The sequence below is a fragment of the Rissa tridactyla genome, chromosome 4, assembly GCF_028500815.1.
Source record: "Rissa tridactyla isolate bRisTri1 chromosome 4, bRisTri1.patW.cur.20221130, whole genome shotgun sequence".
Lineage (NCBI taxonomy): Eukaryota > Metazoa > Chordata > Aves > Charadriiformes > Laridae > Rissa > Rissa tridactyla.
The window spans coordinates 79,732,291-79,755,194 of record NC_071469.1 but is presented as its reverse complement, the minus strand read 5'-3'; the positions used below and the strand labels follow the sequence as shown (position 1 = coordinate 79,755,194).

The 22,904-nt window shown below is 38.9% G+C and overlaps 1 protein-coding gene across 3 annotated transcripts in view; it reads right to left on the bottom strand.

The window, feature by feature from the left end:
- SIAH1 (siah E3 ubiquitin protein ligase 1) overlaps window positions 1–22,904 on the bottom strand; it is a 74,390-nt gene that overhangs the window by 7,699 nt on the left and 43,787 nt on the right. Inside the window, exon 1 of one of the 3 annotated variants that reach the window (XM_054199856.1) lies at window positions 11,642–11,824. The exons of 1 other annotated variant lie outside the window; for it this stretch is intronic. The gene's annotated coding sequence lies outside the window, so the exon portion shown is untranslated. Of the gene's footprint in view, window positions 1–11,201; window positions 11,437–11,641; window positions 11,825–22,904 lie in introns of those variants that run through there. One more of the 3 variants, XM_054199858.1, reaches the window with a different exon arrangement.

The following is a 22,904-nucleotide window of genomic DNA, read 5'->3' as shown; positions in this document are numbered from 1 at the left end:
TATAACATCAAGTGTATTATGCACAACTGTCTCAGAAAAGCTTGTGAATATTTTTTTTAAAATAAATATTTTTCATTTCTATTTAAATTTTAAAGGACATTTTAGGGCCCAGGGTCTTTCCATTTTGAAGCCTATCAGTTTACCTCTCCCTGCTTGTGGGAGATGTTAGCCCACAAAGGCCTGGCACAGTTAATATCAAACGCATGCTGCCTCCTGCAAATCTGACAACATGGGATACACAAATGTGTATGCCTGCTTATACACAGCCTCTGTACATACTGGCCTACTTCAAAACTTTTAGAACACAGTTCATGACAAAAATTATTAATCAACTACATAACACAATTTAGTCTCTATACACTCTGTTCTTGATTCACGAATTATGAATTTTTTTCAACCCTTCCAGACACAGTTTTCTTTAGTGCCCTTAACTATATGCTATTTGTTATTTCAGACACCTCAGGGCTTCTCTTTTCCTGCATAATAACCAAAAGCCAGAGCAATCCACTGTAACAGAATATTATAAAACAAGACAAAAAAAATGTACAAAATTGAGGCAAGTCTCATGATTATTTCCTTTTCCAAAATGTCACCTGTCCAGTTCATCCCCTTTTCATACAAAATTACAACAATTTCCACTACCTTAGAGTGACCCAGCCTGTCTGAAATTGCAGGTAGTTTTTTTTCTTGCACCTCAAGACACTCCCTACCAACCCCTCTTTCCAATCATCAGGAAAGGAAATCCCAATGGATTTATATAATCATGGAATCAGTCATCCTCTTCGTGGCTACCTCTGCACTAAACCACCAGACCTTAACGCTCCATGTTTCCGATGCTATCACATATGTTCTCTTGTACACAATACGATCACCAATTGAGTCATTGCTAGTGGGCAATCTAGATCTCCAGATTCAACACATACTGTGTGGCAAACGCAGATACAACAGCACTACATAAACACAAACAGTATTATTACGCCCACCAAATTGCAGTGACTTGTTTCTAATCCACTACAAAAACCTGTGCCCTGGACGTCACTGTTTGACTTCTGCTTCATCGCTGTCATATTAACTATTTCTCCTGCCTATCTATGTCAGAATATTAAACATCAACCCAGGGGGTGTTTTCTTCTAACTGACAAAGATTTTCTTACCAACAACTTTATAATGCAAAATTAAGAAGGAACAGTGTCCTATAGAAGATATACAACAACCACATAGAAATCATAGTAGCAAGCAACTAGTACCGTGACTATAGCATTCATTTTTTAATGCAACAAAGAATTTCATCAATTTAAAAAGTGAATAACCCATACTCTAGGCAACCAGAATTTTCCATATTCTAGAGAATCAAGATCCAAGTTTGCATGGAATATCAGAGACTACACTGCTATGATACTGCAGTCTTGCAAAGAAAAGACAAGCTGAGGAACAAAATTCAGAGAAAAAAATTACTAACTGACAAAACCCCAAATTTCATCCTAGAATGCAAACTAAAACTGTCTGATCAATAGCAAAAACCTGAGTTTAGACCACTCTGTACTATATAATCAGAGAACATCCCAGATTTCACATGTCTTAGAATTACATGTAGCATTAAATAAGAAAACAGGTTTCTTTGTAAATTCAGACCATCAACCAACCATAAAGCAAAATAGAATGTTTATATCCCCATGTTTTGAGCTTGGAAGGAGAGTAAGCAAGACAGAAAGCAAAAGTTAGGGGAACTATGAAGAAGATTCCCAAAAATTCAAGCTATACTATAAACAATTTATTAAATGCCACCACTAGAAAAAGAAAATGCAGCAATACATTGAATAAATCAGTATGAGCAACAACAGCAAAAATTAATGATATTTAGTGATCTGTTGTAATAAAAGAAAATTAAGCCTTAAAATAGCTAGTGAAACAACCTTTTCCATTATATACAGTTAAACAAAAATACAGCCAAAAAGAATCATTCTTTAAATAAAAATCAAACCAAACACTTGCATTAAAAGGATCATGGACACTTCCAAATTGGACTTGACCATATTCTTCCTTTTTAAAAACAAGCAAATGACTTATCTCACTGACACTTCCGAATGCCACCTACTACAGAGGCGTGAAGATGGTGATACAGAAATACTGTTCAAAGCTGAATACTGCACACTCTTGCACTCTACCTGAAGTGGTGCTCTGCAACAAAAGCCTTCTCTTTTCTCCATGCACTAGCTGGGTATCCTCAGTGCCAATATCAGCAGTCAATGGCCAGAGCCTTCTTTGACACGGGACACCTGCACCTCTAGCATGCAGTGTGAGCTCAGACCAGCAGCTGTCCCACACCAGCCTTCTCAGATACCAAACTGAACATGCCTTCCTGCAGCCTGCTATAGTTTGAGGACAGGAAAGCTAAATGAGATAAAGCAGAAGTACAGGTTTCAAAATAAAGATGGCAGAACCCACAGAATCTAACAAAATAAAAAAAAAAAAACTTCATATGAAAATACAGACAACTCTATGCAAACAATAAATAACAGGGAAAACAATTTTTATTTTATTTTTTAGTAATATCTAATTTCCTTTCACTGTCCATAGAGCACAATGAATGGGGCTGCATCAGGATCATCTTCCAACAATAACTCAGCCCAGTAATTTCTATCAAACACGGGTAGACAGTTACCTCTTAAAAAGTTCCAGACATAGCATGTTGCAATAAAAAGTAAGGCAGGCATACAGGAGGATCAGCCACAAAGTGAATTAATAACAGCATCAGGAAAAAAAAAAAAGTTCTTTTTCATGCTGTAACATATACTACCATTCAGAAGTATCTAAAGCAGGAAGCACTTAATTCTGTTCTACAAGATACCATAGATGGGCTCTGTATACAATTACACTCTATTAGTAAAAAAAGAAAAACAAACAACACAACCCTCTGTAAATGGTAACAGTAAATCCTACCGAGTGTGACAATTTGGGGGCTGTGTTTCTTTCCTCAGTCTGATTTTGCAAAAACTATATTCTTCACTGCATACTGTAACTGCCACGCAATATTGCATCACCATTCCTGTGTCTGTGGCAGACACAGGGAGGAGGGTGTGGCATGGAAATACCTACCTTAATTCAATAAGGCTAAACTAAACAAAGTACCTGTACTTGGATGCACCTTCATATACAAAGTCTTCCTGCGATAACTATTCCAATTCAAATTAAAGACCTATTTTATGCTCTATATTTTTCCTGAATAACTAAATAGTACTAGGGAGCAGACCATCAAAATAACCAGACCTGACGAAGGAGGAGCTGGCCTATAAAACAGATTGATCATGACACAGAAAGCCGCTCTGTAGGAGGAGTCAGGACAGGATTACGTATGTTGACTATTTTTATAAAGACTTCTCCATCTTGTGCATTACTTATGTTCATACATATTTCCACCTTAAATAATATTTTATTCTTGCGATCCTCATTTGCCCTGTATTCCTGTGTGCAGTCCTGATGAGAATGGAGCCCCAGGAAGAATGGCAATCTGACCCATGGAGGGTGAACACATAGGGGAAGGCTCGGAGAACTGAGCTACTGATTCCAGAGTACAGTGCCCCCAGGTATGCCAAACATAAAATCTACACACAAGTACATCCAGCACCACAGAGCACACAGTAGTGACACTGGAAGCCTAATTTTTAACTCATCAAAAATTACTAATTTTTCAGAACTTCTAGTACTAACCTAGACAATCTCTAGTTGCTTTGAGGAAGGGTTTTTACAAGCTGGTTTTATCTTTTTTTAACCCAGATATTTTTTCTTCAGAAGGAAGAACATTTAGATCAATGTCAGATAAAGGTAATGTCTTTATTTTATCACGCACACAACACAAAGAATAAAATGCACAACATTGTAAACGTAAAGGGTCAAGTCCATATTTTTAAAACGGACATTTCTACATTTTGGAAGTAAGATCTTCCTACTATGGATACCTAATTCAAAAGGAAAGCTATGGAAATCTAAGATGGGACACAGGCTTTTGCATCTCGTCCATCTACGGCAGCTAGAAAATAAAGAGCACTAAAATTATCTACATTGTAACAAACATAAGACCTTAGTAAAAGAAATGCAAAAAACACAGTGGCATTTTCACATTTCTGATGGTTCCAAACTTTCAGTACTTCATTTCTTTAAACTCCCATCTTCTACATGCCTTGTGTTTCTAGCATCCATTCTTTGAAGTATATGTGCCTCCATTAAAACCAATACAGTTTACGTAAGAGACTTAAGTTTTTCCTGCTCATCAGTTCTGAATCAATTGTTTCTGTAGCATTATTACACAAGGATTCAACCGCCACTGTTAAAAATATTTTTTTTAATCGTTATTACAACGTTACTCAAATTCTCAAACTTGGCTATTGACAAGTCTACCATGGTCACACTCCTGCGCAGAGCAACAGCTCTACTGCTTTTCATGGAAAACATCAGTTTTAGAATGTGGCTTTATCTCACAAATAAGAGCACTCTTCCAGCAAGTATTATTAACCTGAGGCACAGCAAATAGAAACAGGTCGAACTGCTGACTCCACAGACCACCACATTACATGAAAAGATTGAACATTCCTTGAAACCTTAATAAATAAATAAATATATTAGTGGTACTAGAGCTGTAGTCTGTGGCATGGGAGACCTAGGTTTAGTTGCTGCTCTGTCACAAGTTTCTGAGTCACCACAAGCAAGTACTTCCCTGCCTTTTACAGGTTTTAAAATACGAAAAGGAGCTGCAAGTCTCAGACATAAATGCAAAAGGGAATGAATTAACTTGATAAGGCTACTAAATTAACTCTGTAGACCCTATTCAATTTCACTTCAGGTTAGTAATAACTAAATATCATTATTCACTAAAGGACCCTATGTTAAATTATTTAACATTTCAGTTTCTACAGTCAGTAGTAGTCAAACTTCAATCACTGTTTACTTTCCAACTCCTGCTCACATATGGGTAACTGCCCTCTATCCCTCTATTCGTTCCAGTATTTTGTACATCAAAGAGACAAATTAGGAAGACATTGGCAACACCCTTCTCACTGATTCTGTTGTATCTAATCTGAAGGCCTCCTTCTGAGCCATCAAGTCCATACTGACATTTTATGTAAAACAAATAAAGTAACCTCTCTTTAGAGGGATACTTGTATTACAAAAAAAAAAAAAATTCCCTCAACTTTCTTTGCGAAAATCCAGCTACCAAGCTTTGAAGGAAGTGATTCAAATCCAGCAGAAAAAGAGCTCTCAGGCAAGGGAATTACATGTTCTTTTATTGCTATTGAATTCTGATTGGGTATATTTCAAATGCTAAGTAAAACGCACTCACTATTTCACTTATTTGTATTGCTTGGGAAATGCTTCGTGGCATACAAAATTAAAATTCAAACATAATCACTCTGAAGTCAGGCCTGAGTCTGCATCAGAAAATAAAACACAAGGTATTATAAATGGTTCAGAAACGACAGGAGTAGGTGTATCTTCCTGCTACTTCATGCTCTCTTTATCAGCACTTTGGAAATTCAACACCTATCACAAAATCCTTCTCCGCAAAATATTGTCCTCTCTGCTGTTATGTAGTTAAATCAAAACTTGAGTCTATGTTGCAGTGCTGAATCTCAAACATCAAATCCTAACAATAACTCACTATCTACAGTATAACTGTGAACTTCAGTACTTTTTACCCTTTTTCTTTTACAGGAGTGTTACAAAAACACGTTAGTTTGGAAGATCAAGCATCCAAAAACTAGGAAATGATAGATTTACAGTTTCACAGGCAACCCTAAGTCTACTTCCTTATATGCGTATTAAGGAACAGCCTTCATGAAATAATTTTTTCCCCACACTCAACTCCTTTAGTAGATGAGCACCTGTACATCCATGGAAACATTATGATTGCACAAGGAACAACAACTTTTCCTTAAATGGAACACCTGATTTTAAAATAAAGCTGTTTCGGGCAGCAGCTGGTTCTAATATGCATAAAAGTCCTCTTAAAATTACTGCTTTACAGGTGCTGTTTTAGAAGAATGTCTGTCTCGACTTCTATTATGGAATGCATACTTTTTATTTGTAAAATTTCCTTTCTAATGATTATACTTGACCTAGCACAAAGCCAGACTAAAATTTTATAGTACGCCATCAACATCTGCCAGCCAAATTATTCCCTAGTCACACCTGTGCAACCAGTCTTCAAATTACATCCTTAATGTACTTGCGTAATCACACAGATATCAGCTATGTAGAGATGAACCCTATACAAATTAACTCTCAACTGGGGTGACACCTTCACGCTCAAAAAAGGGCAAAAAATTCCCCTTTGAATTCACAAAATGAAAGTCATATATAAAAATCATTAATCACAAAATATCTATAGTAAGCATATATATTTCAAAATAAACAGTCATTCAGAAATCAAAAGATTAGTTAAACACAGCATTTTCACAGCTTTTCCAAGACAACTGCACATGCACATAAGAAGCAGGAAAGGAACATGACTTAAAGCTCACACATAAGCAAAAGTGAACAATTTTACATAAATTTAAAAGCTAGCTTTAGTTAAACATGCAAATTTTATTTTGTACACCTTAAAGTGTTGTTATATATGTGTCAATGCACAAATGAATACTGAAGATTAAAGAAGATTAAAATATCTGATCAAAGATAGCAATGATAGCAAAAATCTGAGACCTATGTCCAGTCAAAAAAATGACAGGAGCTAGTGAGGTTTCAGAAATTAAAAAAAAATAAAAAAATAAAAAAATCATAGAGTCCATTTTCACAGATCTGAGGGGAGGATTAAGGTCTTGGTTCTAAGCTGATACACGGAGTTATAGTCGTTATCTTTCAAAGAGAAAAGCAGCAACATTACATGTTTTAAAGGTTCTTAAATGTTTTAATAGCATTTTTAAGAACTGCTCAGTTACAGTATTTCTTAAGAACTTTCAGATACTATTACAATTAACTGAAGAAAACGGTTCATCTATAACACAAAGAATGATCCACCAGATACATGCTCCACAACTCCAGGCACGCACACACGCACAGTATGTTGGAGTGTAATTCCACCATTTCTACAACAAACTAAAGCAAGCTGCCACCAAAAGGAATGGCTGTGCTCCTGCTTTTCACCTATTAGTTTTCTTTCTCTTTAAGGTAACATATTTGGCAAGGTCAGTCTTGCACAACTAGGTGAGTGCTTACACTGGCACACCAGGAAGACACCAAAAACAAGTTGGCAATGGAGGGCGAGACCATTCTTTCTTAGCTGTAAGCCTGCACTTCAACTGATGCGGAGCACACCCACAATGACAGAGGATGACATCTATTGCAGCAGCACTGGCTCTTACGTTACCATGCAGCAAGCCACTCTGAGAAGCGAACCAGTTGATAGGTACCCATTCCCCATAGGCAACTAGTTTTCAACTTAACTTGTGACTAAACCTGGCCCATTTCACATTCACATTGGTGACAGCAACATTGCAAGTTACCACTGGCAGCCTGAACAGAAACTGCCTTCAGCTGCTGCAGAACTGTGCCCTGGATGTGCCACAGCTTGTTCAGTGCTGCGTCTTCTATTATTTCTTCTTTCCTAACACTGATGTGCTAAGCGCAACTGACCACATATTTCAGAAATAATTCTAAGTGACTTTCAGAAAAATCATAGGAAAGATTAACTTTTAAAACCCACTTCAAACTAGTACCTACATCAGATTTCAGCATAAAGCAACATGTACCAAGATTTACAAAACAGAACTTAGCAACCAAATATTTCAGTTGTCATCCCCTCACAAAATATAGAAGACATAGAACCTTCCCCCATGAAAGACCTCTAATAGAGTAAACAGAAACAACAAAGATAAGCCTTTTAATATGCCCACCCTTCTAAGCTAGACACCAGCTCTAGCAATTTTTACGTAAAGGAATTTATTTTCAAGCTTTTCTTCCTCTAATTTAATACTAAATTGTTTTAAAATACTCCTGCTCCAGTTAAAACCTTTTCAACCTTTTGACAATCTGTACATTAGCAAAATTTAATATACAGTTTTCCTTTGTATATAGTTTTCTTTTGACATATTTCATCTGAACACTTACTTGAAAATAACTCTTAAAAAGTGTGGCATTCCAAATGCTCCTCCTTGACAGCATTCAAAAAACCAAACACAAACACTGAAAAGTCACTGGGGTCTTTTATCAAAGACTAAATGAATTTTTGCTCCGTTTAGTACTATATGCAGGAACTATAGGAAAGAATAAACTTAAAGACTTCATGCCACACAAACCAAAGTTCAAAGAACTGCTGTTTCACTTTAAAGCAACCGATGACTAATTCTTTAAGCAGCAGAAGTTATCACTACACTCTCCTTCTTTTCTTCGTGTCTCAGCAAGGTCATCAATTGTTACAAGAAAAGATACAAACCTGTTTCTAGATAAGCAAAACAAAAAGGAAATGGTCAACAAAAACTGTCTGTAGATGAATTTGTTGCACTTTTAAAATCAATTTCCCTGTAGGAATACATCCACAGCAATTTTAAAAAAATGCATTTCCAGATGCAAAGGGACAAATAGTCTTCACCGTTCAAATAGTATTTTACTTCCCCACTGACAACACAGGCAACCTCAGTTCCATATTCAGCTTCTACAAAGGGAAACAAGTCAAAATCAGAAGTGCACCATTTGGTTAACTGTAATTATCTAGCACTTTATCTGATTAAAGTACTGTGGAATTAGTAACCAAATCTCTCATTATTCCTGTGATAACACAAAGAATCACCATTTTACAGATTAACTCAACAGGCATATATTTAAAACAATTGTCCTGGCCATTACAGAAACATAGTATGTAATCTGGATTAGATCTAGAAAATATATACATGTATGAAGTGTGGCATAAAACCTAAGAGTATTAATGGGGCATTAATGCTAGGTTTTGTCGTCTTTCTTTACCTAGTCTAGTTAACAAGCTGAACTAACTACAGCATGGTACAAAACAACCGTCACAAGCAGAACATCTATTTGGCAAAACTCAGTCCAGTTTTTAAAGCTGACAGTTACAAGACTACCAACAGTATTACAAGAAGAAAAATAAAGAAAAGCAATTCTAATTTAAGATTAAGAACACCATGTTTCTCATAGGAGTGCATGCATAGTTTTCCCGAACGTTTCATGTGAAGACCAGAGTTCATAAAACTATCCTACTTGAATTTGCATTTTCAGTACAAAAAGAGTTACTTTTTAGGTGAACATGCTTATGTTGCCACCTCTTCCGCATTAGAGGCAGGTGTCTTTGACATCGGAGCAGTACCTCTTTCTCAATTCACACTAAGCAGACAGCAGCAACTATACCCAAACGTAAGCATGGAAAGTACTTGTGTTATTTGAAATATTTACTCTCCTTAGTTCACACCTACTTAGCTGGAGCCACTGAATTTCTGAGCTAACTCCTCTAGTACATTCTAATCAGACTATAGCGTTAAAACCTTACCAACAGAAATGACAGATTAATGGACAAGACACTCTGTCATGACATGCACTTTCAGGGACAAAATGATCATCATTTCATCAGTTTCAGAATTCTTGGGTCACAACAGATTGCTAAAACTATACCACTGATGGATGACTCTTATCCTTGTGCTTTCCTGTATAATTTTTCACTGCTGTGAAAAGTGCTGAAGGTATTTAAGAATATTAGTTTCCACTGAAGTTAATGCAATCATTTCTAGCACTCAATTTTTACATCAATATTACAGCACAGAACAAATGATAGAAGAACAACTAATCGATTTATTCTTTAGGTATAGTCCCCAGAGTTATTTTCTGCAACAGATGACTAGGCCAGAGATACAACTTTTATCCTAAGAGCCTCTGTCTTAGTCTACTGGTATTCCAATACCTCAAATCTTCTTGAAGACCAGCTTGAATAACTCAGGGTTGAGAAGGGTCCCTTCCATTTTTTTCTCCCCCTCTGGAATGCACTGTGCTAGCCTCAGATTTTAGAAGGGAGATAAACAGACAACTGAAACTATGTCCCACGTGTGGAATATCTCATGTTCTTCACGACCTAGTTCAATTAGCCATGAGCTTCCTAACATCCACTCATCTGCCACGTTAAACAAATTAAGTCATTTTATCTATTTATTTAGCATGCAAGTAAACTGCTTGTTACAGAGGAAATGTAGTATGCACCCAGACTGCTCAAAATAGAGACTGAAGAGAGAATATTTGAGAAATATTGTACATTTACAGTTACAAAAGAAACACGAGCTTATAATAAAACTATCACCACTAGAAAAGAAACCTGGTTCTTCTGAATAAATACTTAGGATGCTTTGCCTTTCACTACAAACGCTATTGTTTCCTGTCCTTTTAAAACCGCGGAGAAGGGAAAAGAACGATGGTCTCCAGCCTTATAATTTTGCAGGGGAACCCATGGGATGTGCGAATCTCCCCTACTCTTTGCTCTCACCGGATGAGAGAAGAGGGAGACAGCAGCCTTCCCGGGAAATGTCACAGAGGGGCACCCAGCGGCCCTTTTACTCCGGCAACCTGTTTCCCGCGGCGGCTGGGCCCGCCGGGACGCAGGCAGCGAGGGCCGCCGCCGGGGCCCCGCAGCGGCGGGCCGTCCCCGCCTCCCCGCGGCCCAGCTGACCTTCGCCGGGCCCCGCTCGGCTCCCACCAGCACAAAGCGCTCCGCGCGGCGAGGCCGGGCCCGAGCCCACAAAGGGGCAGCCCCGCGGCCCAGGCGGCGCAGGCCCAAGCGCGGCGGGCCCTCCGCAGAAGCCGGGCCGGGCCGCCGCCTCAGCCCTCCGCACAATAGCCCAGCAGAAGGGCTCGGAGCCGCCCGCCACCGCGAGGCCGCTTCCCTCCTCCCCTCAGGATCCGCAGGCCCGGCCAGGGAGGAGGAGACGGGCCCGCCGCGCCTCGCTCCCACGGGGCCGAGGCTGCCCGAGCCCCTGTTGCGGGCGGCGGCGCGGGGCCCGGACGCCAGCAGGAAACCGGACGCCCGGGCTGCGCTTAGGCCGCGGCGGGGCCTTGTCCCGACTCTCCTCCGTGGCCGCCGCGCCGGCCCCACGGCCGCGCCGGGGCCTTCCGCGGGCGCCGTCCAGGCGCAGGGGCCGGGCGGGGAGAGCGTCCCGCCGGGCGAGCCGCTTCTCGCCCCTCCGAGGCCGCTCGGCCTCCCCCCGCGACGCGCTCACCTGTGGGCGCTGGGCAGGGCGGGACCCCGCTGAGGCGGCCTGGCTCCCCCGGTGGTGCGGGCTGCGGGGCGACTGGCTGCGCCGCTCTCGCCGAGACGCTCGGTGCCCGGCCCGACCGCGCGCTCCCTCCTCCTCCTCCCTCTCGCTGCCGGCCGAGGAGACACCGCCACGGGGGCGCGCCAGCTGCGGCGGCGGAGTTCTCCTGCCTGCCAGGCGCGCTCCCGAGGCGGGCGGGCGGGCGGGCGGCAGCGCGCGGCCGGCGGCGCGCACGCGCACCCGGCAGCGGCGCGCGGGCCGGGCCGCCCCGCTCCCGGCGCGGCGCCGGGGAACAAAGGCCGCTGGGCTCCGCGGGGAAGCTGCGCGGCCGCAGCCCGGCTGACGGCGGCCCCCCCGTGCTTTTCACCCCCGTTGCCCGCGCCCGGAGAGAGGCTGTCTCTTACCTGCGCCCCCTCCGAGCCCCCCCAGGGTTACTTGGCTCCCCCGCGGCCCCGAGAGCCGGCGAGGCCGGGGCGGCGCCGCGTTCTGGGGCAGGGAAGAGGCCGCGGGCACGGCCGTCGCCCTCCTGCGCCCGGTAGGCCGCCTTCCCGGCCCTGGAAGCAAGTTTTGTCGCACACCAGCATTTGCGGGGTCAGAGGCCCAGCCGGGGTCTGTCACGAGGGCTGTTAATTCTACTGTAAAAACAGAAAGTGGCCGTTCTTAGCGAGGCCGGCAGCGACCAGCACAGCAGCATTATGGCGATTTTAAGGGACTGCTAACAACAAACGCCTCCTCCCCTCTCGCCCTCTTCAAAGGCTTTGCATAGTTCAGGTTAAGCCCCAGTCCAGCAGTGCCCTAAATACATACGTAACTTTCAGCACATAAACTGGATGAAATTAATGTAATTCCTAGTGTGCGTACATATGCTTTGTTGGATTAGGACCCCGTTCATCTACTGAAGTTATTCAGAGTTTTGCCAGAGGAGAGCCACTGTTTATTTTATTTTCAGTAAAATATTTAAAAAATATGTATTTGCTATCTTATTTCAATTTTTGAATGACTGAAGCATTTTCTTGGCTAGTTTAATTGGTTATCCAGATGGTTTTCAATATCCTCCTCATTTCTTTTGATGACCAGAAAGCACTTCTTTTTGTATAATGTTTTTATGTTGAATCTGCCAAGTCTGCTCTTATTCAGAAATTTTTGGGATTAGTTTTAAAGCAGCCTCTCAAAAATACATCACTGTAGTGATGCAGTACAACATGTACCAAACCAACTAGAATCCTCGCAAGTACAGATAATATCAATTATTTATCATCAAAGGGTGACAACTACAGGAGTAAAGCTTCTTTGCACATGATTTTTCCCTGCACATCTTGTATCTATGCAGTGGTTATTGAGCCTTTTCCTTTAACTATTCATGAGGAGCGATACACATAGCAGTGATTGCCAACCCATAGTTGGGTTACCTATTGAATACTGAAGGAAATACATTATGATTAAATAAAGTATTACTTTTGTCCTGGATAGGAAGGACACATTCCTGAACTAACATGTTATCAATATTAGAGGGGTTTTTTCCACCTTTGATTTTAGTACGAGTAGAGCCAATTATTTGATGTATTTTTAAACATATGGAAGTCTATTCAGTAGTAGAAACTTCAAAAAAGGTAGTCGCCTATAGAGAACAAGAGAAAAAGCTTCTCTAATAGTAGCAGTTAGTATTTTTAGATACGAGAATCAGAATGCTTATCAGTTCCAGTAGTCTGTGTGGTTTCTTACGAAGTATCTCTGTGGTTAAGGCTTTGATCCTGCAAACACACACAAACTTTTTGCTGAAAAAGGCAAATTGATGGAGTCTCACAGTCCTGTATAGATCAATACATTGCTAGTTGGTCAGTATTACTAAGCATTTGCCTTTCACTGAATAGAAACTAGTTCCTTGAGCAGCGAAAGTAATTAAGCCTAGTTTCTAATGGATTTTTCTCCTATCTCTCTCCTCACCACAGGAACCTTGCACTTCATTCCCCCATTCCTGCTAACTTCACCTCTGAAATGCCTCCAGCTTGTCCACAGGCCTTACCTAACCCTTTGTGGCAGCCCAGCATGCTCACGCCTCTGACCGCTGCCTGGAGGGAGCACCCAACACAGCTGCTTCCCAGCTGTGTGCATGCACCTGTGGCTCCGTCACCCACCTCACCTCTTCCAGCTCTCCAGCTGGCAGACCAAAGACTTCACACTTCCCTCCTTCCCTCAATAGAACCACTTATCAGTTTTCCTCCACTGTCCATCATTACACTTCCTGAGAAAGTTACAAGAACTTCAGTGTCTCTGAGACTCCTTCCTCCCTCAAACCAGAGTGAAATTAGCCCATAGGTTCAAAAGTTAGTAGAGAAGGCTGAGTGGAATAGACCCCATAGCTAGATTGCACAAGCTTCGTTACTCTAGGAAATGAGGGTAAAACACTCTCAAAGACACATTAAGAGGTCATCTAATCCCTCTTCCTGCTCCAAGGTAGAATCAGCTATGCCTTCGTCATGTCGGACGGGTGTTTGCCTGAACAGCTCATAAAAATCCTCCTGCAGTAGAAAGTTTTAAACCATCCTCTGAAACCTAGTCTAGTGTTTGGCTGTCCATACCATTACATTGTTTCTCCCCATGATACATAACCTAAGTCTCCCATTATTAGCCCATTCTTGAAACATTTCAATGAACACAGAAACATTTTTTTCCTTCTGTTTTTGAAGGCTTTAATCTTCAGTAAATTACATCAGTTCCCTTCCATCTATGGGTCACCACTGCAGGGCCTCTGATCATTCTTGTCTTTTCTCTCTGCACACTCTGCAACTGCTCCTTTTATTCTATTTTGACTATAATTCTGGGAACCGGCCACAGCACTCCAACTGAGGCCCTTTTAAATGCTGAGTAATAAAGGCTGACTCTATGGGGATGACACTAAATTAGCAGTATCAGTCAATATAATAATTGCAAACTGAAGCTAGTTGTTTTAACAACAAGTTTTAGTAATTATTAATTTATTGACATTACTTTTGTACGCATTGTTTAGAAGGAAAAGTACCTACTGTCACTATGGACGCATATAATACCACTGTGATTGCTAAAGTTATATATGTATGTAGTCCTGAGTACTTTAATGGGATTACTGTGTTTCCTTACTAGACAATAATGTCTGTAAGTCTTCAGTTTCATATTAAGATGTAATAAAATACTTTTTTCTCCTCTAAACTTTCAACAGTATTCTCATTCTTAAAAGTACTATTATTTTATATTCATTTAGTAAAAGGGATAAACTAGTTCACACTATTTATGTGAGTTGCTATAATATTTTTAAAAGTTCATATATATTATTATGGTATACATGAGATTTTAAGTGAAAAGTCATTAGTGATATTTTATGTTTCTGTAAAACACATTCTTTGTTTCAAGAATTAAGAGAGCATTAGCAACACATGGCAGCATTCTTTTCAGGTGTAGAAATATCATTACCAATAGATAAACTGGATACTCAAAATTTGGTGGCTTGATCTGGTTTCTTGGGCAGAAACACTGCTTCTGATCATTCATAGTAACACTTGATCCTGGTAGCTAAGTGCCTACCTCCTAAGCACATCACCCAAACAAAAACTCACTTCTTAGCTTGTCTCTAACAACACTGAAGCTAGCAAAAATACACATGCTTAAGTGAATTTTCTACTTACAGCATTTTAAGGTCTCTAAAACTAATGAAGAATTAATTTTTACCCAGTTTTAAGTATTGTATCCTAACTAATTTTTCGTATTGAAATGAGAACCTTAAGCCCTTAAGAAAAAATGAGTACCTAGTGTCTAATAAAACTCACTTATTTTGAGACTTGTGTAAACAAAGTATCCGAAGGTAACATAGTACGCTAATTAAAAATTAGTGATTCCACAAATTGCAAAAGGACATCTAAGATAATTGTTCCTCAAAGTACTAAATACAGTATGGCTTTACAAGAAAAAGGCTATTCTTCATACGCAAAATTATAAATTCTATTTATAAGAATACAAATAAAATATTTTTAACCTTATTTTTTCTAGCCAGTTAATATCTTTCCCATACATATTAGCACCTTGGATGCATTGCTAATGATTTTTGCTGTCCACAATTTCCCAGTATCACAGGAAGGAGGATGACAAACTTTCAAAGTTTGTCTCAAACAACCAGGAAAACTCTTAAAAAGATGGAATATCGGTTGCTGATCTCTACTGATCTCTTCATCCTTTTTTTAATTTATATTCTTCACTGCCTAGGCTGCTAAACATCTCTATTCCCAAACAGTTTATTTAAGGACTTTCTAACAACAAGAAAGTGAAAGAATAGAACAACTACTTAAAGCAGTTCATTAAAAAAATAATCTTATTTTTTCAGGTAAACATTGATAGCTATTTCATATGTTTGGACCACACAATTTATATAGTAACAAAAATTCTGAGCTAATAAGAACTCAACAAGAAAGCAATTTTGTGATACACTGAAGACCTTATACAAACTGTTGAACTAAACATAATTTCTAAGCAATGACATTCTCCGAAACATGTGTGATATCCCACTCCCAACCTGCAAAGCCACATACATATATAGGATTGCTGAGTCCAGTAATTTTATTGATAAATGCTTCACATGACAAAAGGCTTGGGGGTTTTTTCCTGCAATGCTACCTCTAACATCTGCAGTATTCAAGTGATTCCCTCAAATTTGGTGTCCAGTAAAAAAAAAAAAAGTGAACAAACAAAACCTTCAAAAGTAAAAACTAAAGTTTCAGAAGGCAAATAAATAGAATCCAAAACTTAATATTTAAGATAATACATATTTCATTTTGAAGCTAATGTTATGTTAGACTGGTTGGATTTGATAGTCCTGATGTACCAGTTGACTTCACTGGATATACTCATAGAAACCATATATTATACTCTACTATTAATTATAGTGCAGCTATGTACAAAGTCTTCAAGCACTTAAGAGACAGATAGCCTCAAAAAATATCAGGCTGATATTCTGTATTTAATAATTATCATAATTGATTAATTTAAGTGATCTCAGTTATTTTATAAAGAAACATTTTCCGTTTTTGTTTGAACTTCATGTATTTGATTTATTTACCATTTATGTCCTTTTTCAAGATTTATAAGAAGTTGAAACTGAAAGAAGAGGCAGAAAACAGGTTTTATAGAAAGATTAGGAAGACAGAAGGATTTTTAGTTTAGCAATGGACAAAGCGTTAGGGAGACAAAAAGAATCTTTTTAAAGTGAAAAAGATACTAAGTTACTTTAAAAAGTTATTCTGGGTGGGAAAAGGTGCCTTGTTACCCCTTAAATCATATAAATTTAATAAAGTATATTACAGAAGCAACTACAGATTTTAGGCAATACCAAATCTAACTAACTGGTCAGAAACTCTCTATAAATTAATATAAGACTTGCCTTCTTCCCCAGCTTCATCCCTCCTGATAACGGCCAGCATCTTGACATTTTGTAGATATCCTAGCATATAGGAATCATAGGATTAGGTTGCACATATTTTTTCTTTATGTAGCAGCTATTTAGAAAATACATTTTAATAATCTATCAACCAATTGTAGGCTATCCAGCAAATCTGGTCATGGAGGTCATGGGCCTCCACAGAAATATTTATGATTAGCCTATTTCTAGACAATTATTACCTCGCCATTTTAGGAGGGAAGCAAGTGGCTGTCTGCCAATGTGGGTGCAGTAATTAATCCAAATTCTGTTTCAGAACAACAAGTTCTGATTTTCAAGACAGAAGTGGTACGCTATTAGCAACAGAAAGAGCCAGCACAAGCACTGTCCTCCTGAGGATCAGTATGAATCCAAGGAGAGGCTTAAGACCATCAAGTTAACTTGCAAGAATTCATAACTAGTCATTAGACAAAAATACAATTCCAGTCAGCCCTAACCTGTTTTAGATTCCAACTAACTAAATTTAAAAACCTTTAAAACCAATTAAAGTCTTCTTACTATGTAAATATGCGGTCTTCATTTAACTCCTTGTGAGTCAAAAATGAAATGTGTAATTATATAACATTTTAAATGTATAACACTAGAGAAATCCTGTAGACACGTAGCACATGATACTATACAGAAATAAATTCATAACTATTTGGCAATTCAGTAGGTCAATTACGAGATGAAAAACTGATTTAAAAATAGTGTGAAACATACATAGTAACTTCCAGTTTTGAAATGTGCATGTCTAAGGTTCAATAAGATAAGAGGGTGGTGTTGAGGGTTTTCTTTTGGCAAGGTTCTTGGGAGGTTATGTCTAGGTGGAAGAAATTAAGAACAATGTAACTGGACAGTGATATGTAATTAGAAGCAATATCAAGTAATAAGTCATTCATTAAACAGGTTTTTTCTTTCTTTTTTTTTTTTTTTTTAAAGTCAGAAACTATTACCAGATCTGAATTAGTTTGACAGAACCTGTATGCACAAATAGTCAGGTGCCAGCTAAAGCCTAAGTGTTATATAAAAAGTTCTGAACCAAACTCAACACATCTTTAGTTTAATGCAGAAAAAGACCCGAGCAAACAGTATATGCAAACACCTGTAACTGGCACAAATAAGTTAGTTTTCCAAGATGTATACATAGTCCCATACCAAGCACATTATAAGTAGCTCCTATCTAAATTCTTAGACAAGTTTGTTTTGTTATATTGTTACTCACGTTTCAGGCAAAATAGCCAACATTTTAAGCCTTCCTAAAACGTTTGAATCAGGAGGAGACCTGTATAGGATTTAGGTATGTCTTTGGTATAAGCCTGTTTATTTATGAAATAGTTGTCTTGAATATATTGGAGGGAAGAGGAGACTGGCATCACTTTCCTTGCTTACAAATTCCTTTTTTTGCTTTTGTGATGTACCTCTAACAGAGGCTCATGGCTGCTCCTCAGGTTCTCTGATGAGAAAACACAGACTAATCCCCATTTCTGTACTTGCAACCAGTCTTGAGGCACATGATTAACACCTTGCTCAGATCCTGCCACGTCTACCAGTTCCTACTGTTCTAGCTCTCTCAGTACACATGAATGTTTCATTGTTCCCCTGTTCAGCCTTTACTTATTGACTGTACTCAGGCCCGTGACTGAGCACAGTCACAAACATTTGCCAGAAAAAGAGCATTTTGAGAACACCTCCAAAGAAGAGGGTCATGCTTCCACCCTTTTCTTTCCTCTCTTCTTCCTCTATCCATACAAACAGAGACAAAAAGTCTCCTGCTTTTCATTTTCTGCATGAATCAGTAAGAATGAGAGCACTACTCCGGGGAAGTTTGGACAAAGGAGCAAGGCTTGCATTCAGCTTTAAATGAAAGACGACTGGGGAGTTGTGATTTTTTCCTCTTGTTAGTAACTTTTCGGAAGAGTTCTGGTGGTCACCAAGAATAAATTCAGCAAGATCATACAATATAGTAAGGGTCCACTTTATTCACATTCCTGTTTATGTTTAAAATGCATTTAAAAATCATTATTATTGTCAACAAAATCTTGTCACCAGAAATAAATCAGCAAATCACATACTGGCTAAATATAACACCTTATATCAGGCGTTCTGTTAGCAGCACAAAGTAAGGATATTTATTATCAGGTATCCTTTGTCATGCCACATTCCTGTTAATTTTGCTGGGAGTTAGAGTGAGAAGACACCACAGAGTGTAACGAGGATTATAAAATTGGAGGGGGCGCCTCACTGAAGAAGCTGTCAGCCACAAAGAAATCTGATTACATGCATTATCCCTGACACTTCTGATTTACCAGAGAGGAGGGAAAATCACAAAAGGCAACATTCTGTTTTTCACACCTGAGTACAGAGAAAGCTTGAGGCATTATGATGTTCTTTGATAGGAATACCTATTTCATACTGCACATCTTTTTTCCTTCTTACTGTAATATCATTTACCATTGTAGCACCTTTTGTTTCCAGCCCTTCCCCTAGATTGCCAGGGCTGCACAGGAAAGCTTTTGAGTCACAGGCTTCCTTTTATTCAGTGAGGTAATTACCACAGTATTATCCCTGGTCTCAAGAGGGAAAAAATTTTAAAACACAGTCTGGTTTGCAGTAGGATAATTCAAAGAATGCGATATGACAAGAATAGGTTGGCCATCCCAATTGGCATAGTGACACTGACCATCAGTAATATCACCATAATTTTGCCTACTAAAGATGTTGGGGTTTTAATTCCTGTTATTGTTTGCTGGTTTGGTTTTGGGGGTTGTTTTGTGTTTTTTTTTTTTCTTCATTTCTTTCAGTTGTGTGGAGAGGACTGCTCCCTGGCTAAGGTGAAAGATTTTTTTTTTTTTTTTAAATTAGTAGGCTTGATTCATTAAAAAAATAAGCACATACACCAAAACAAGCCCAAAATTAAATATAAAATCTCTCGGGTACTTATAAATAAATCCATACTTGTTTTGATTATTTTGTCCATTTGCTTAAAATGAAAAGCTCTTGGGAAGATCACACATTTACAGAGCTGCCTGAGAGAAAATTTATAGCTTGTCAGCTGGATAAAGATATCATCTTCCAAAGTATTTTTGGGTGACATGGTAACAGCATTCAATAATATGTTAAACAGAAATCCTTTGCAAGCTGTGTCTATGTTCACTGTGATACTGCTAAAAAGTTTATTTCTCTCTAAAGGAAAGAAAGCAAACATATCTTTTGAACATCTGCACAGTGAAATATACAGCCTTTTTCATAATTAAGGAGCAAACCCTGCCCTGGCTGGCCCAGCGGGGTTAAGGAGAAGCATTGCATAGTGCATCCATTACCACAGGGATCCTGTAGGCTAGGATTGGATTCCAACAGGCACACCCCAGGGAGGCACTTCAAGACATGATAAAATATTATAGCCCTGTCTGCCTGCATGGCCTCATATATGGTAGTAGGGAAACCTACGATATCAGCATCTTCTTATTTTAAATAATATACAACTGAAGGTATATCACACTAAGCAGCTGCCTGCCACAGTCTCAGTCTTGCTATTTCTTAATGTATTATTGTAACACATGCTTCCTTTAAAATTTATGAAAAAAGTCGTAATGAAAAAAAATCTGAACTTTGTTCAGAAGAACATAATCTCTAGAACATGGGAATTTCTTGCTGCAGAACTATTCTTGCTGATGGGCATCCTACACATTTAGAAAGTTTGGACGGGTGGTAGGGAAAGCTACTGCCATAGCAATAAAATCAATCATCTCTGTATGTATCCTAAACTACAGTATTCGGGGACCAATTTCAAATAAATTGACTCCAATAGTTTCAACAAACATGTCTGTCCCTTTAGTCATCACATTACAGACAATAGTTTTCACAATCGATACGTTTCTTCCATAAGCTTCCAATAAACAGTCCTTAGAAGCGTATTACAATGGGGAGCCCTGGAATGCGACCTATCCTGGTAACTAACCAAAGCAGAATCTTCCCCAGCTGCACATCAAAGCAGCTGTAAAACTGCTTTTAGCCAGGAATTAGAGTTCATACAAAAAAATCCAACTAATTTACCCTATCAAAATTCTCCTCATTGTTGACTGTAGAATTCCTGTAGTGTTGAATCCCAAGTTTTGGGTTTTTGTTGTGGAGGGTTTTTTTTGAGGCAGAGATAAATTTTAACCTATTCTTGGAAAACAGAAAAGAACCTCTTGATTCAAACTACTACATCTGCCGCCTCTCCAATTCCATTTTGACAATTTAGCTTCCTTTTACAGTGACTGCTCTCTCTTGAAAAGTTTTATTCCACTATTCAGGTTCAGCTTTTCAAATTGTGCATTGCGTTTTCCAGGGTTGCATATCTTCCTTTTTCTCCTTAGTTAGGAAGACCACTAAGAAACTACTTCAAGCCATGGCCACTTTAACTTTTTCCTTCTTTTTTTAACTGGTGCTTGCCATAAGCTACCAATTTTATTGTCACCTTCCTGATTGCTGTCCAACATTTAGACATTGAAAAAAGGTATCTGGAGTTTCTATCAGGGAGAAAGTACCCCCTGGGAATGAAAAACAATGCAGGGCTGCTGCATCTGCTGAATTCTAGTGGAAATTAATCTAATCTAGTTAGAGGATAGACATTGGGGCTTATTAGTGCCAGCGGCCTTCTGAAGCATATACATGCTTATCGTAAATCCTCACAAACTATTTTAAATTTCATTTATCTTTATAGCTTTCTAGTTTTGTAACTTTTTTATAAATGGTGCTTAACAAAACCATAACAAAATCATTTTACTATACAAAACTTTTTAAAACATGATTTTATACATTTTGTGCAAGCTGACAAGCAATATAAATAAGATAGGGGATAGATAAAACAGGGGGATATCTGTTTATGTCAGTACTGCTAAATACATGGCCTCAGCAGTCTAAATTTGCATGTGTCAAACCTGTAAACATATTTAAAATACTACCCCCAAAACCGACTTACCCCAAAGGATAGCGAAGAGACCATATCCTAGAAAGGAGATAAATCTCTACAGATTATCAGTACAAATTAAGCAGGGAGGTTATAAATTGCAATCCCTTGTGCTGATGAAGGAAAAAAGCAAGCAAAAAGTGAATCTTGCCCCTAAAATTCTTGGTCTAAGTGAGGCACTTCTTAAGCGATTCCCAGTTTATTATGTTTTTACCTTGAGTTTTGAACTGCAGTTACAAGACAGCAGGATGTAAATATCGTGATCTGTTTTAAGCATGTTAAAACACTATACAACTAAGTAATTTCAGCCAGTAGGCTAAGAAATGCTAGTTTCTTTGCCTTTCAGATCAGTTGCTGCATGCATTTATTTTTTTTGGTGCACCAGCAGATATTAGTTTAGACTAAGTTCTATAATTACGTACTAATACCCACTATAGTTAAGTTACAAGGCTAATGGCAAAATATCATTTACTGTTTTGGAGATCTGACAGATGTTATTTCCTACATCAAAAGGATTATATTATCTACAACACAAACTATGAGTCATGTATACATTATACTGTGTTAATAATCCACCAAGATTCACCTAGACAAGCATAATCTGGGAAAAGCCTTTCTAATATGTCTCCTTTTGTACGTATTTAATACAAACTGTACCAATCTTCCATATTCTAGGATACCCCGACAATTTACAAGAAAAGTAAAACAGGACCTGAAATCCTCTGTCTCTATTCCCCCCTGTCCTGGGGAAGACTGAATAGTCACTGCACTTTCCCAATTGCAAATTTTTCCTTGTGTTCATGTGGGCATAAAAACCAAGACTGATATATTTGAGTCACTATCCTCACAGTACCTACAAGAGGACTAGGAAAAATCCAGCTCTTCACAATTGCAATTCATGGAGTAACCCTCCCGAGCAACCAGGACATTAGAATGCTGATGGACAACTTCTTATCCTTTTGATGTGACAGAAGTTACCTACAAGCAAGCCTCCTGGCTAAGGCATACCTACACAGCCCACACACAGTTGGCTCAGTTTCTGTATGGAGGACTGAATTTAGTTCTTTCTTCTATAGAAACTGCAACTGACTATCTCTTCAAATTACAAGACACTAAAGTGTATTAGGTAAAAACATACCAACTGGATTCTCAGAGATCTTTGTTTGATCGTAGATCCCTTTACATAGCCTTAATAGTATCAAGTCTAGTTTTTCACTAGGCAAAGTTACATAGGTAATGCTTCTTTTAATAAATGCACCCATGCCTATAAATC